The sequence below is a fragment of the Vipera berus genome, assembly GCF_964194415.1.
Source record: "Vipera berus genome assembly, chromosome: 2".
NCBI lineage: Eukaryota > Metazoa > Chordata > Lepidosauria > Squamata > Viperidae > Vipera > Vipera berus.
In genome coordinates, this window is record NC_138203.1 from 30083316 (window position 1) to 30099660 (window position 16345).

At 39.4% G+C, this 16345-nt stretch overlaps 1 protein-coding gene across 6 annotated transcripts in view; it reads left to right on the top strand.

The window, feature by feature from the left end:
* The window catches only part of ERBIN (erbb2 interacting protein), an 86175-nt gene that overhangs the window by 13767 nt on the left and 56063 nt on the right, over positions 1 to 16345 (top strand). The window lies entirely within an intron of this gene.

Genomic DNA, 16345 nt, shown 5'->3' on the forward strand with positions numbered 1-16345 from the left:
GTACCAAAACATTTTTTTCTTTTTCATGAATTCATCGTGCATGACCAAAATTTTGTTTCAATATGTAAGGCAATTTTAACTGCTGTATATTATTTTTTGTAAAGATTCAGTGTAAATTTTCCATATATCCATATTTATTGGGCTGTCATAAATATTACAGTTGTCCAGAGTGAATTTCAATCTACTTCCATTTCCTTTTCCCGTCTTAAATTCTCTTGTCCTTTGATTTTGCTTTATGTAATAAAGATTAAAATTTGGAGTGAAGCAGTGGAACTTGCTCTGAAAAGGTGACCTAAGCTTTAGCACTAGCCTAAAGCTAAAGAATATAAAAGAAAAGAGGATGCCATTGGGCTACTTGCTGGTAAATAAGTGGGAAGTGTAAAGTAGCTGGAAATTGTCTTTCCCCTAGAGCAGCGGTAGGCAGCCTTGGCTCTTTTATGACTCGTGTTGGCTCAGGAATTCTGGGATTTGAAGTCCATGAGTCATAAAAGAGCCAAGGTTGCCTACCCCTGCCCTAGAGTATGCAAGACAGGTGCAGCAGAGTTGTAGGAGGAAGGTTTGGAGACCCCTATGCCGATCAGTGGGGCCAAACACATATTTTGCTTTACTTTTTATCACAATTTCTTTTTTACTTCTTCATAATATGTGCATTTGGGTTTTGGGAAAGCTAAAGAAATAGTCCACTTGCTATTTACTTTGGTACCAGCTATGTGTTTCCTGCTGAATATTTATGTCCCTTTTTTAGGGCACATGGAAAAATAATCTTCAGTGTTGACATTTATAACATTCTATATCCATGTGAAACTAGACAACAACAATGAACAAACAACCCCCTCCAATCAAAAGAGTTTCTCTAAAATGAAGCAAAGCTCTACCATACAATTATGTGTTATGCAACAACCAGAATATGTTCCTCTTACATAGATACCTTAAATTTGTTAGGGGAATGCTGAAAAAAATAAACTATATTAAAGCACCACACTGGGGAGGATTCATATTGTTATTTAGTACAGTAGATGAGATACAGTATATGAAATTATTTCCAACTTGGAAAATATTGGAACTGGAGGAAAAACATTTCTCTGAACATCTATTTCCATCTTAATTATATGTCTTTGCATATAAATGCATTCATATTTTTTTAAAAAAATGACTGAAAACTTTTGCTGTGTTTATGTATAACTGTGGAAATTCAATTAAAGACTGCTTTAAAACTATTAATAATACTTATGGTAAAGTTGTAAGAATAAATATTCTTCCTAACAGACTCTTGAAATATTCATTGACAGTACTCTTTACTACAGTTTTATATTGTCATATAAAAGAAGCGTATGGGAATGGAAAAAATAACAATTGTTGTATTCAAGTGGGAGGTATGCAGTATTTGAATTATATAGTAGAGAAGATTTCCTTTGAACTATGGTGTTGGAGAAGACTCCTGCGAGTCCCTTGGACTGCAAGGCGATCAAACCAGTCAGTCCTAGAGGAGATCAACCCTGACTGCTCTTTAGAAGGCCAGATCCTGAAGCTAAAACTCAAATACTTTGGCCACCTAATGAGAAGGAAGGACTCACTGGAGAAGAGCCTAATGCTGGGAAAGGTTGAGGGCAAGAGAAGAAGGGGACAACAGAGAATGAGGTGGCTGGATGGAGTCACTGAAGCAGTAGGCGTGAGCTTAAATGGACTCCAGCAGATGGTAGAGGACAGGAAGGCCTGGAGGAACGTTGTCCATACGGTCGCGATGGGTCGGACACGACTTCGCAGCTAACAACAAAGTAGAGAAGATTTATATTAGATACAAAATCACATTTTTTCAAGTTTATCTATGGTAGTTCTGTAGTTATGATGGGTCAAAAATGTTTGCCTTTGTAAAATGTTGCCAATCCCTGTCGTGTTGTTCTTATCTGGGTGCTTGAGAGTTTGTTTTCACTTACTATGAGAATGCCAAATGCCCCACTGTTTGCAATCTTTTTAGCCAGCTTCTCCAGAAAGTCATGGGGAAACTAGTTGGGAAATTTGAAAGCAGCTGTCACTTGCTGAGGGTTTTCCCTCATCCATGCATGGGGGGGGGGGCATGAAAATCCTTTGGCAGGCTGCAGAAATGAAGCTCAGATCTTATCAATCCTTGCTTTGTTTCTTCAGACCAGTGTGGAATTCCCTTCCACACACGAGAGGAAAGGAACTCCTCTGAAAGCCTGCAGAAACAAGTCAGATGGCAATGTTCTAAGCCAGGGGTGTCAAACTCAATTTCACTGAGGGCCGCATCAGCATTGCGGTTGCCCTCAGGGGGCCGGGTGGGTATGGCCAGGGTGGGCGTGGCCTACTGGGTGGGCATGGCTAGAGTGCGTATGGCCTACTGGGTGGGCGTGGCCAGCTCTATATCGTTCGCATCAAGGGTGCCTATGGGGGCCTGGGCAGGAGTGGGACAGATCTGAGGGTGTCTGGCAAAAGGAGGGTCTCTGCGCCAGGGCCAAGGCAGTGGGGGCCGTTCCCTCACTGTTTTCCAGGATGGCTTCGCGGGCCACATGAAACCACTTCGCGGGCCGGATCTGGCCCCCGGGCCTTGTGTTTGACATGTCTGTTCTAAGCCCTGTTTCTGTTTCTGCAGCCTCTGGAGTTTCCCTTCATGCATGGAAGTGAGGGGAATGTAACTTGGATCCCAAAAATCTGAGCTTCATTTCTGTGGCCCGCCACAGGAGCTCTCTTCCGCACACAGAGGGAAGCTGCCTGCTCTCCTTCATTGGCTTAACGACTGTGGGGTTGTTTAATGACCACAATTGGGAGAGCCAGGATTGCAGTTGTTGAGCGAAAGCAGTCACATTGGATGTCTCACTTAATAGCTGCTTTGCTCAGCAGCTGAGACTCTGGTCCCAGTTGTGGTTGTAAGCGAAGGATTACCTGTGTACGATTTTTTTTTAAACTGTTAAGTGTATTGGCAATTCCTTTGTGCTGTAACACTGCACTTTTCAATATGCTGTTGAGTCATTTCAGGTTTTTAGTTATTGAAGCAATAGTAAATATGGCTGTCTGAATAGATGTGCACATTTATATAATTCTATACTTTTATATTTACATCATACTTTGGGGACTTACAATAACTTGCATTTTGATAAGGTTGCACTCTTATTAAAGACATATAAATCTGCAGGCTACAATACTTACGCATTCACAGTGTTCATTTTTGAAGGGTGTAAGAGCTTGTAGAAGTTATACTACTGAAAGTTGGTGGCGGGTTGCTGAATAATAGCAATGCAGTTTTCTCCCAATTTTGAGCAGGAAACAAAACAAAAACTCAGTTGTACTGAGATTTGGTTAGGCTTACTATACCTGTAGAAATTATACAATGATCCCTTCAGCTAACATTTTTCACTTAAGGAAAAAAAATCTTAATTTCCTTTAGTAATGGAATTCTAGTTCTGTTTTTGCCCTTGGCTACTGACATTTTGAAATTGTATTTACCCTTGGCCACTGTCAGCTGTACTGCCTACTCATCCTATTTAAAAGTGTTAATTGTTGTGAACCTTTAAGAGCTGTGATAGCATTTACAAATTAAACAAAATTAGACATTTCAATGGTTCTTTAAAGACTGATTGTGCATTAATATGGTAAATGCAGGTTGATACAGATTATAAAATTTAATCCACTGACAATTGATTCTTCATAATTTAAATAATTCCATTGAAATTAGGGAAATGTTATTCTAAATAAATATACCCAGATTTGAGCTGCATTCAGATTCGTAAAACATTGAACTGAAGATAATTTATTCAGAGTTTTTACAGCAATACATAATCTCTAGTTCCATGGGTTTACATCCTTTGTAACACATCTACTGATCTTCAGTTTAAATGCTTGTGAAAATTAAGGTGTGCATTTGCTAAAGTAAATTTTTAGCTGAATTCTACAGCATAATGTGAAAGTTGGTTCTACAGTTTTATTATTCAAGACAGCATGGGGAACAGGTCTTCTGACCCCATCAACCACCTGCAAAGCCCAATTTTAATACCCTTCCAGAAGATCAAAAGGGTGGGAGCAGTTTTCATCTCTGGTGGTGGAGTGTTTCATAGGGATGGAGCCACAGCAGAAAGGGGTCTGCCTGCCAGAATTCCTTACCGTTGGCATGAGGGGGGCAGATAGCCATGAACCATGCCATATAGCTTAAAAAGTAACAACCAACAGCTTGAATTGGATCCAGAAGCAAACTAGTAAGCTTGTGCAATAATGGTGTTAAATGTGCAATCCTAGGGCTCCCAGAACTTTGTGCTCCATTTCATTATGCACCAGCTATAGCTTCCGAATACCTATCAAGGGTATACCCCATGTAGAGTGTATTGCAGTGATCTAGCCAAGGGAAGACGGGTATGAGTGATCATGTGCAGGGCTTCACAATATTGGCGCAAAGGCCCTCCTAGCCACGACTGCCACCTGCTCTTTGAGCAGGAGTCGCAAGTATAGGAGGATCCCCATGTTGCACAACAAGTCTGTATGAAATAGTGCAACCCCATCCAGAACAATGATCCCTTGCATCCACCATCTTGCCTGGGTTCAGTTGAAGCCAGTTGTCGTCCATCCAGATCCCTACAGCCTCCACGCACCACTTGGATGACCAGGAATGGAGATGTAAAGCTGAGTATCATCAGCATATTGATGATATCTCAATCCATGGTATTAGATGATCTCACATAGAATTTTTAACTTTACACACATTATTTGAAACTATGTTTTTAATTTTATAAAATCGGTATGTCATTTGTCCCTGATAAGAAAAATTACAGTCTTTCATTGAAATTAACCTGAAAGGTATAAATCACCTGGGGAAGAAGGATGGCTATAAATATAAAACAAATTTAAGGTCATGCTTTTGCTGCTTGAAACTGGGAATTCTATAGAATTATTTTCTGTAATATAAAGTAAGCAAAAAATAAAAATAAAACAAAAATATATTTTTCTTAGTAATAGTCTTTTCAGTCAAGGGAACCACATCCTGTTTTGTGAGCCTGAGATCACAAGCAAGGCATAGAGTTAACAGTTCTTGGTGTTATATTTTATTAATGGAAAAGGTAATCAGTTTTTTTTGGGGGGGGGTTGCATGATGGGCTGGTATTCGTCAGGCTGGTAACCCAGGGAAAAGTACGATTTCACCTAGGAATTATTTCTGGCATAATATCTGGCAAGTTTTAATTAAGGGAAGCTTAAAGCAGGGCTTTTCAACCTTTTCACCCATTGTACCACTTTTAGGATATGGCAACATCCGAGTACCACCAGTCGCCTAGCAAGGTGTCAAAAACCTGATGACAAAAAAAAGAAAGAAAGAAAGAAAGAAAAAAGTGATGAAATACAGGTAGTCCTCGACTTACAACAGTTTGCTTGGTGACTGTTCAAAGTTACAATGGCACTGAAAAAGTGCCCCCCCCCAAGCCACAGCCGAGCAAGACACCTGCCTGCCCGCTCTTCCTCCTGTCCGAGGTTTTCATTGGCCTGTCACTTCTTGAGGACTATCCATTTAAAGACCTTATAGAAACAGCAGTTAATTGTAATTTTTCAGTTAATAATTTTGATGTATTTTTTAGATGTTGGAAAAATCATTCTAAAATCATTTTTTGATGTTGGAAAAATCATTGTAAAATCATTCTAAAGGGAGCTAAGTTTTGAAAATTCACCTTAAAAATGATAAAAGAGGATAAAACATGTCTGTTACAATTCTGAATATATTTTTCTTCAGTTAATCCATTTTTTTTCAGCCTTAACATTGAATACAATATAATTTGGGGAAAAATATTTTTGTTAGTTATACCCAGAAAGCATACTCTTGGATTTCATGGATTTATGTGATCCTTATTTTATTTCATGATAATTTAAATATAAAATATTTAATTAGCAGCATTTTCAGTTACTATTTTTCTTCTATTTCTTCCTTAGCTTAGTTCTTTTGTATGAAGAATTCAGAATGTTGCTACACACTGGAATAGCAGTATAGACTTTCATGTTGTAACAATAGATTAATTTTGTTCAGTTTTTAAATACAAGCAATTTGCATTCATCAAAGAACATACTTTAACGGAGAGAATAGAATAGATATGAATGGAAGATAAAATGATAATTGTAAGCACAAATTTCAAATTGGTCACAATGGTTACAGAAATTAAGGACAAATGAAAATGGGCCAGCCAACCCAAAAGAGAGAGCTGACTTTCTGTGCCTTTAAAAAGCACAGAAAGAAAAACCAAAGATATTTCAGATTTTGTTTTGGTATCACTCTCTATATATTTGACTTATTCTTGAGTCATGACAGTTGCTGGAATTACTTAGTTATGGCTTCTATCTTCAGCAACAACAACAACACAATACTATTCAGAAGTTTTTTCTTATAAACTTGCCTGATTCATTCTGGTCTGCTTTAACTACAACACTTTTGTCAAGCTCCTATGGGCTTGCTACTAACGGGAGGGGGACAAGATTGTCGGATGGAGGCATCTGGAGGCAGCAGATGGGACCAGCAGCAGAGATGGCACCAACAGCCCTTTCCCTCGTACCTGTATGCTGGAAGGGGGACCCTGCGGAACGTGACCACGAGGCCGTCCCACCGAGCAGCTGATTGGTGCAAAGAAAGGGCGGGGAGCTGAAATCCTGCCTCGCTTCCTTGCCTGGCTGCCATACCGGCGCTCACGCAGGATGCTGGCTAGGTGGGTGGGGGTTGGGGCCAGCCGGGAGGCATCTATTTAGAGCACTGGGAGGTGGTTGCTCCCAGCACTGACTTTGTTTGCAAGGATCTCTGACAACTTTGCTCTCTAAAGCCCTACCTAGTTCAGCATTTTCTGTGATGCAATGATCAACTTGATGCCTTCAGAAATTGACAATTTCTGAGAAGGTAATAAACCTTCTTCCACTGCTTCTGTGTAGCAACTTGTATTTATATCAGGCTGCCTGTTACTTACCATGCTTGTCACTGAGGGTTCAGTAAAAAGCCATCAAGGTTGCCCATTGACATTTCATGTAAGGAATGAAGCTTGTCAACCGCACTAGTAGAATCACTGTGTAAGTATAGACCAGAGCCTTGGTGGAGCAGTGGGCTAATGCCTCCTTAAGTAATACCAGCTGCCTGCAATTAGTGCAGGTTCGAGTCCCACCAGGCTCAAGGTTGACTCAGCCTTCCAACCTTCCGAGGTAGGTAAAATGAGGGCCCAGATTGTTGGGGGCAATAAGCTGACTTTGTAATAATGCTGCTGGGGGGGGGGGCGAAAGCCCTAATAAGCAGGCATATACATAGAATGAAGGCTATTGCTAAGCACATTGATTTGTGCTTCTTAGATTGTAAGCCGCCCTGAGTCTTCGGGGAAGGGCGGGATATAAATGGGATTAAAAAAAAAGATGCATTATAATCTCAGTCCTGGTAAAAGAATGGTCAAGAGTCTGTTGAGTAGAAAAAGTGTGAGGAAAAGATTTAAGATTCAAACTCTGAGGAAGCTCTGAAAACTTGATTTCACTATTCTGCCTGTCTGCAATTAACTATTATTGTGAAATCTATTAGCTTCAGTAATTACGTAGTTACTGAGTCCTTCGGGAAAAGGGCGGTATATAAATTGAAACAAATAAATAAATAAATAAGGATTATGCTTCGGGAGATAAGATATTTATATCTGAAGACTGACAACCGATTTCTCCATGAATTAGTCCTACTGCCTTTTAAAATGAACTAAATTGGGATTCATCTTTAAATCCAGTGCAGAGCAATCTACAATGTATAAAGAAATGCTTCCTCTTCTGTCTGAAGATTCCCACATTCAATATTTCTTTAACATTGTTTGAGTGGAAGAAAAACTTCATATGCTGCAGGATTTTGTGTTCCATCGTTATACTGTCTTTTTTGATTAAAATTTCTAATCTCTTTAGTTTCATAAAGTTGTTTTTGCAGCTTCAGTGATTTCGATCACCTTTTTTGGCACCTTTTCCAGTTCTGTAGTATTGTAAGAGGAAAGGTGATAGGAGAAATTGAAAATGTGAATGTGTTATATGTTTTATTTTCTAAACCTGTTGAAAATTTTATTAAAAATGGAATGTTCATTATTGAATGAAAAAAACTGATTCATTGTTTAGCCAGCAACAGAATCTCATTGAAGAATATTTTAATAAGTTATTTTTTCATATTAAAAATTATGACATTTGAATATACAGGCCTGATCACTTGTAAATGTAAGAAAATGTATAACGGTAGAACATTTATTCCCTCTTTCCTCTTGCCTTTAGCTGCCAAATTGTGCTGTGTGTATTTTCTGTTGGGATTTTACTCTGTGAGTGATTTCTTCAAAAAAATTTAGTAGTGCAATAGACTGGATAAACTGTTCAGTTTTTTTAATCTGGATTGAGCTGGGGGAGAATATTAGTGCTTTGATGGAATGTGTAACATACCCTGGGAAAACAGTGAGACCATTGCAAAAGAGTTAAAGATAGTCTTTAGTTAATGACTGCAATTGGCACTGGTAACTTTGTTGCTAAATGATATGGCCATAAAATGAAAAATGATGAGACTTGCAACATCAGTTCTGGTTGAGGTTGTTAAACAAATCACATGTGGTTATTAAGTGTGATGTCACATGACTGTCACCTGCGACTTCTGCCAGCTTTCCCAATGACCAGGGCTTTTTTTCTGATAGAATGCTCAGAACGGCGTTCCGGGACCTTTTTTTGCACATACACAAAAAAAACTTTTGCACAAGCTGTGCTACTATTGGCTTAAGCCTGTTGCAGGCTTTGCTCTTTTATGACTCGTGGACTTCAACTCCCAGAATTCCTGAGTCAGCTATGCTATTGGCTTTCAAAAGCCAATTGGAATTGCTGCTGAGCTTGCCAAAAGATCCTGCCGGCAAATGTTGCACAGGCAAGTTGCAGCGAAGGCAGGAACTTTGCACCCCTCCCTGCTCCCCAACTACACCATCTCAACTAGGTAAGTAAGATGATATTTGCAAATAGGATATCCAAGTATGACTCAAGGAAATTTTCCCTGCATGGAGGGAGTAGTGGTTTGTTTCACTTTGTTTTACTTTTCAAATTGCTGTAGGGAAGAAATGATGATTAGAAAAAGGCAGGAAGTTATTTTTATTAGAAAGAATTCATTTATCCCATGCTAGATCTTTGGGAGCTTAGTATCACCAGCACAGAACATTTGCTTTTCTGAAACATTCAAATTCAATTCCTGATAGGGGCATTTGAAAAAAAAAAGTTATTTATTAAATTTATGTGCTGATTATCTCAGCAGGATGACTCTGAAGTCAACTGTGAATCCATGCATAGTGGGGCCATTAAGCCCATTTTTCCCACTTTATCAAAAAGGAAACTATGATTTACTTCATCAAATCCCTTTAAATTAACTTCAGCCCTTACAATTGCTAGCAATCCTGGCTCTCAATTATTATAATGAGAGGCTATTGTGAAAAAAAGGAAAACTGCCAGAGACTGCTGGCTGACTTTGGGCCAATCACTAAGAGTGTGAGTTTTAGCCCCACCTTAGGCATAAAAGCTGGCTGGCTGATTTTCAGCCTGTTACCAGGAAGCTGTGAGTTCTAGTCCTTCCGTAGACACAAAAGTCAGCTGGGTGACTTTGGGCCAGTCCCTCTCTTTCAGTCCAACCCACCTCACAAGGTGGTTGTTGTGGGGAAAATAGAAGGAGGAAGGAGTATTAGATATGTTGGCCACCTTGAGTTATTAATAAAACAGTAATAAAGGTGGGATAAAAAATCTAAAGTAAAAACAGAAAATTTAAAAAATACGAGAAGTTTACCAGAAATTTCTCAGATGCTACCAAATTTTCCGCACATTCCAACTTATCCTTGGCCAATTTTATTTTTACCTTATGCATTAGATTTTCCACCTTGAGAATTTTTAGTGATTCTCCATTCCTCCAAACAAAAGGGTGCTCCAGAGTTTGGATGCAAACTCTGAAAAAACAGTGCCCTTGATGATACAGGTAGTCCTCGACTTACAACAGTTCATTTAGTGACCATTCGAAATTACAATAGCACTGAAAAAGTGACTTATGACCATTTTTCACGCTTATGACCATTGCAGTAGCCCTATGGTTATGATCAAAATTCAGATGCTTGGCAACTGACTCATATTTATGATGTTGCAGTGTCCTGGGTCATGTGATCATCTTTTGCGACCTTCTGACAAGCACAGTCAATGGGGAAGCCAGATTGATTTAACAACCGTGTTACTAAACACCTGCAGTGATTCACTTAATAAATGTGGGCAAGAAAGGTTGTAAAATGGGGCAAAACTCACTTAACAAATGTTTCACTTAGCAACAGAAATTTTGGGTTCAATTGTGGTCGTAAATGAAGGACTACTTGTAAATGAGTCCAAAGAGCTGTATCTTTAGCTCTTCGTTTGTTACAGGTCTGTGTAAGCAGGATGTCTTAATTTTCCTAGAATCACTGTGCTGGAAAGCCTTCTCTGCAGCTGTGAACTGTATAAAAATACCTTAACATGTTTTTTTAAACTTCCTATAGGCTCCGATGGAAACTTTTTTTTATATAAGCCTCTTAGCGACACATAGGATTTTTTTAGTCTGTATCACAACTGGGGAGAAAAGGGATAAATCTTCTGTGTACTTCCTGATAATGTTAACTGGACATTTCAGTTAAGAATCTCATCTCTTTCTCACTCACTCACCCATAATGCCTTCTATTTTGAAAATGCTATTATAGAAATGGCTAGTTTATAATGTTATAGAAAACTAAAAAGTTGAGGTTCAATGTTAATGCTTCCTTCTACTCCTGCAACAGAGGAAGTCAGAAGTCAGTGCCTTTTCTTTTTCCCTTCTCTCCCTCACTTTTCCTTTTTTCTCTCACCCTTTGCTCGCAAAAGCCCCCCCCTCACTCACACTTTGCTCACAAAAGTCTCCAGTCGCTCTCACTCCAAAGGAACCTCGTTCAGTCTCCCCCACTCACTCCGTCTCTTTCAAAGGCCTCTTGCTCACTCGCTCATTTACTGCCCCATCGCTTCCAAATGCCATTTGCTCGTTCACACACACACTTACTGCCCCGCTGCTTCTAAATGCTTCCAAATGCCATTTGCTCATTCACTCACTCACTGCCCCGTTGCTTCCAAATGCTTCCAAATGCTTCCAAATGCCATTTGCTCATTCACTCACTCACTGCCCTGTCGCTTCTAAATGCTTCCAAATGCCACTTGCTCACTTACTGCGTTTGGAAGCGACGGGGCAGTAAGTGAATGAGTGCCAGGGCCAGAGGCCATCAGCTGTTTGGCGCTGGAGACGCCAGGTGGCCTGATGCAGTGCTCTGTGGCTGGGGCGTCTTCAGCTGGTGTCAGGGATGGTGCCGGAGGCCGTCAGCTGTTCAGCACCGGAGACCGCTGCCACGAGGAACACAGCTCTGGGTCGGGGTTTGGAGCAACTCCGGGTGGGGGCTTAGCATGGGCTGCGGCGTGGCAACTGCAGGGAGGGGAATCCCCACGGCGGCTGTGGGGAGGAGAATCCCCACGGCCTGTGGCTCCAAGCTGCAGGAGCGGGGGTGCAAAGGACAGGTGGCTACGCCGTAGCAAAAGAGGGTGTTCTTACAGACACCGGTATCGCTCCCAGTGACAGCACCTCCGGCACCTTTTTTTTTTGTTTAGAAAAAAAGCCCTACCAATGACTACTGGTCGGAATCTGGTAGTGAATGTTATAAATAGTAATCATGTGATTGCAGAACACTGCAACCATTGTAATTTCATGCTAGTTGCCAAGCGACCAAGTTGGGATCATATGACCGAGGGGATGCTGTGACAGCTGCGACTTCAAGGAATGGCCGTCGCTTTGTTCAGTGTTGTAACTTTGAATGGTCATTAGGTCATTAAATGAATGCTCGTGAAGCAAGAATTACCTGTACTTCAGCCCACAGGAGGGAGGAGCATAGAAAAGGGGATTCAGACCAATTCTACTTTCGTTACATACACTAGGTAAAAGTTGAGTGGGAGAATTTAAAAGGCTTCTCAGGTTCTGAGGTTCTCTGAGCTTTTTGGTTGGTTTCTGAACATTTCGTCAGCAGACTAGGACTAGGTAACTTCTTCAGCGGAGTTTGGGGGAGTTTAGTTCCAAGGTTCTGCTACATTACCTTACTGGCAATAAAATATCTTTCCAGAAATGTATGTGGCTTTTTTTCCAGACTAAGCCTTCCTAATATGCTAGCCACATAAAATGTGTGAGAGAAATAAAATCAGAGTGATTTTATTTTGTATAAATAGTCCTCATAGAAGACCATAATGGAGCCCGGCTGTAAGTCGTTGCATTTGTAAGTCGAAGCATCATGTGATTGGACTTATTTTATGATAGTTTTTATTACTGATAAAACAAACCACTAGTTGGTAAGTGAATCCATTCCTCTGAATGGGTAGTTTTTGCCAGAACCTGGCAGAAAACATTGGAAACTGACAAAAAATGTCACCACGTGACCACTGACACTGCAATTGGTTGAAAAAGTGTGCTAGTTTCCAAATATCTGAAATGCAATCACATGACCTGGACTGTGCCATCACTCTTGAGGAAGGAGCATTTTAAAAATACATCATAACTGAATGGTTGTTGAGGACTATTAATATATACAGTATTGGCCTCATGGCTGCAATAAACAGGCTTAATTTGATGGAATAATTGAATTCAATAATAATTGAACAATGTTTAGTAGACAGCAGTGTATCAATTTGATCAGTAAATAAAATTTAGAATCAAAGTGCTTAGAAAGTATGTTGACATGAAAGCAACATGGGATGCTATTTATTTGGGTCTGAGGAGCCAGGTGCTTTTTACTGTAAATAATGCTATAGAATCCATCTATGCATTAAAATAAATAAAAAAGTGGGGTGTCCTCTGCCCAAAGGCTTCTAAACAATCTAGTGAGGCAGAGTAAATTCTTTTAAGTCCTTTGTTCAGAAAGCAGATACAATTATCAGCTAGTGGCCTTTGCCAGGAACATGAAGTTAAAAGTCTGGCTTATGAGGAAGTTGTTTTCCGTAGGTTGAAAAGCTGCCAAATACCACAATGTACTCCTGTCTGCCTGGGCCAAGTGGTGCTTCCCCCCCCCCCCAACTTTTTAATTACAGGCGGAGCAACTACAGATCCCAAGACATAATAGATAGTACATAAAAAGGGGTTTATATCATAGAGATCATCTTGAATGGAAGGAGGTTCTATCGGTGAATTTATATTCAAGTGTAAAGTTTTGTTAAAGTGATGCTAATTATAAAAAAATAGAGTCAAACTTTTTTTTTAAAAGGGAAGTAGTTATGGAATACTCAGGAAATTAAACTTTGAATGCAGTGAGTAAGCAGTGACTTTTTGGAAACACTTTAAAAATAATAGTGCAGAAGGATATGAAGGGCCTCAGGATGTATTTTGAGGGAAGATCCCTAAATAGCTCTTCTGCAGTTGGTTGCAAGGGAAAACAAAAACCCTCCTCTGTTGTTTACAAGCTTTGAATTTAGGAATTTGGTGTGCAACCTTATATGTATCTTATTACAATGCAAGTAGGTCTGATAGTGCTCAATTACATTTACTTTCCAGGCACTATAAAACAAGCTGCAGTGTTCTCAGAATTACATTTCTATATGATACTAAATCCATAACATTTTATTTTGAAATTTTAAAAATGATGCTAACAGCTACTTTTGTAAAGGTTCTGGGTTTTTGTGGTGAGGAATGTTTTTAATAGACTATAAGAATGTATTTCAAGTAGAACCAGTTATATAATGGTGCCTAAAAGTTTGTGAACTTCGAATTTTAATATTTCTGCATAAACAACCCAGAACCAGATAAAACAGCCCTAATTTAACAGATGGGTCAAAAACATTATAATTGTTCATTTAGTGAGGAAAATGATCCTAAGTTAAATATTTTTGTGTGGCAAATGCATTTAAGCCTCTAGGATTATCAGTTGATTTGAAGGGGAAATTAGAGTCATGTGTTTCAGTCACTGGTATGATAATCAGGTGTGAATGTAGATGTCCTGACTTATTAAAAATAATAGAATTTTGGCTATTCATCTTCAAAGTCTCATCTTAACAACACGGTATGTGAAAGTGTATCATAGCTCAAAGAATATTTCTGAGGTCCTTCCCCCCCCCAAAAAAAATAAAATAAAATAAAAATATTGATGTTCCCAAGTTTCCAAAAAGTTTGACTGCATGAATAACTTTGAGGCTGATTGTATAGATCACACCAATGAACTAAAAGCTTCTCTTGTGAAGGACCACCCATCTCACAAGAAGTGACTGAGTGGTGTATGGCAATTAAATAAAACAAACACATAAAGAATTATTAATAAAATGAGGCATTATTGAAATACAAGCCACTAGGTACAGGAGAGAATATATTGAGCACAATGATGGAGCTATCTTTGAATGTTACCCCTCTTCTGAGAGCCCAAGCCAAATGACATAACCAGATTTTAAGGGACATTAACCGGGACAGGACTTAACCTTACTTTATGAAGGAGAGTATTCCAGAAGGTGGGTACCACGGCAGAGAAAGTCTGCCTTCTGGGACATGCCAACTATTAGTCCTTAGCAGATGGGACCCAGAGCATGCCCTCTCTGTCAGATCTAATGGGACTGGCAGATGTAATTGGGTAAAGGTGGCCCCTCAAATAATCTGATCCCATGCCATGATGGGCTGAAATGATTGGATGTGCAAGCAAATGGGCAACCAGTGCAGCTTATGGAACAAAGATAACACACATGTTCTGGAAGTACATGTAACTGTCCACATTATTGCATTCTGTACCAATTGTAAGCCTCCAGAGGTTTTTCAAGGAATCCTCATGTAGTTAATATTATAGTAGTCCAATCTGGAGGTGATTGTGAACAGAGCCTCCACGATCTAGGAATGGGTGCAACTGATGCACAACATAAAATTGTGCAAAGGCATTGGTGAATGTCTGTGTTCATGATGCCACCATTGGGAGAACATTAAATAACAGGAGTTGGGTTGCAAGGAGAAAGCTAGCAATCTCTGCAAAGAACAACACTGCCAATCTAACAGTTTCCAAAGTCCACATGGATAAATGGCAGAAGGCTATTGAAAGAATATTTTCTGGATAGATGTTATCAAAACAAAACTTTTTTCCTTGAAAGATAAGCAGTTAGTTTGGCAAAAGGTCAACTCTGCATTCCAGCATAAGAACCTTATCTGAGAAACGTAGTGGCAATATCATGGTTTGGGCCTGCTGTGCTGCCTCAGGATAGTTTGCCATAATTGTTGAAACTAATGATTCTGAATTGTACCAGAAAATTGCACTATTTAATGAAATAGTGTTGTTTGAAATTGGGAAGCAGCCCAAATAACTTGGCTTGATGGAGGATCTTCACTCTATTCTTAAAATTTAATGTATCACTAAGAAAATAACAATTTAAATAACCTAGGGTTAGATCTTGGACTGAAATAACTGCAGAATGGCTGATTTTTTTAGGTATATGAAAAAGAATTCAATCTTTGGGAGATATAATAATTAATTGTGGGCAGTATGGCATTCCCTACTGTTCACTTCTTATATTCATTGCAGGTGACATAACAATTGAAGGTTAAAATGAGCAAAATTCTATCAAGCTCACACTATTAGCATAGTGTCTTATGTTTGGGTTAAGCATCACTGGTAGCCCTTGATTTAGAATTACAATTGGGACTGGAATTATGGTTGTAAGTTGAGACATTATGTGACTGGATACAATTTATTTATAGCAGTTGTATTGCTGCCATAGTTTGGTTAAAACATTTGTTGATTCTTCTATAGATAGATATCTATATTTCTGTAGATAATTCCATCAATTCCAGTAGCCTTTTAACTTTATAATGACCGGAGTATTGCATCATGTGATTATCATGATGCAAATCCTGAAAGCATGGTTGTCTCTTGGAACACTGTTTTTTTGCATTTGTTACTGCATATACATTCCTTCCTGAAATTATTCAGAGGCCTTGGAGATACTATCAAATTTATAGCAGTGGAGAAATATAGAATTGAGAGGAATACCTGTCATTAGCATATAGATGACAATTAGCTTAAGGTCTGGGAATAATCCTCCCCTGTGGTTGCATATTAAATAGCATAGGAGATAATCATAATACATTCTATTTTGGGCTGCCTTGAGTTGGTCCTAAATAGGGGCCACGGCTGCTAATTAGAAAGGGATGTTTTGGACAGAACTTAGTTCCTCTAGTTCAGGGGTCTTCAAACTTGGCCCTTTTATGACTTGTGGACTTCAGCTCCCAGAATTCCTCAGCCAGCATTGCTGGCTGAGGAATTCTGGGAGCTGAAGTCCACAAGTCATAAAAGGGCCACGTTTGAAGACCCCTGCT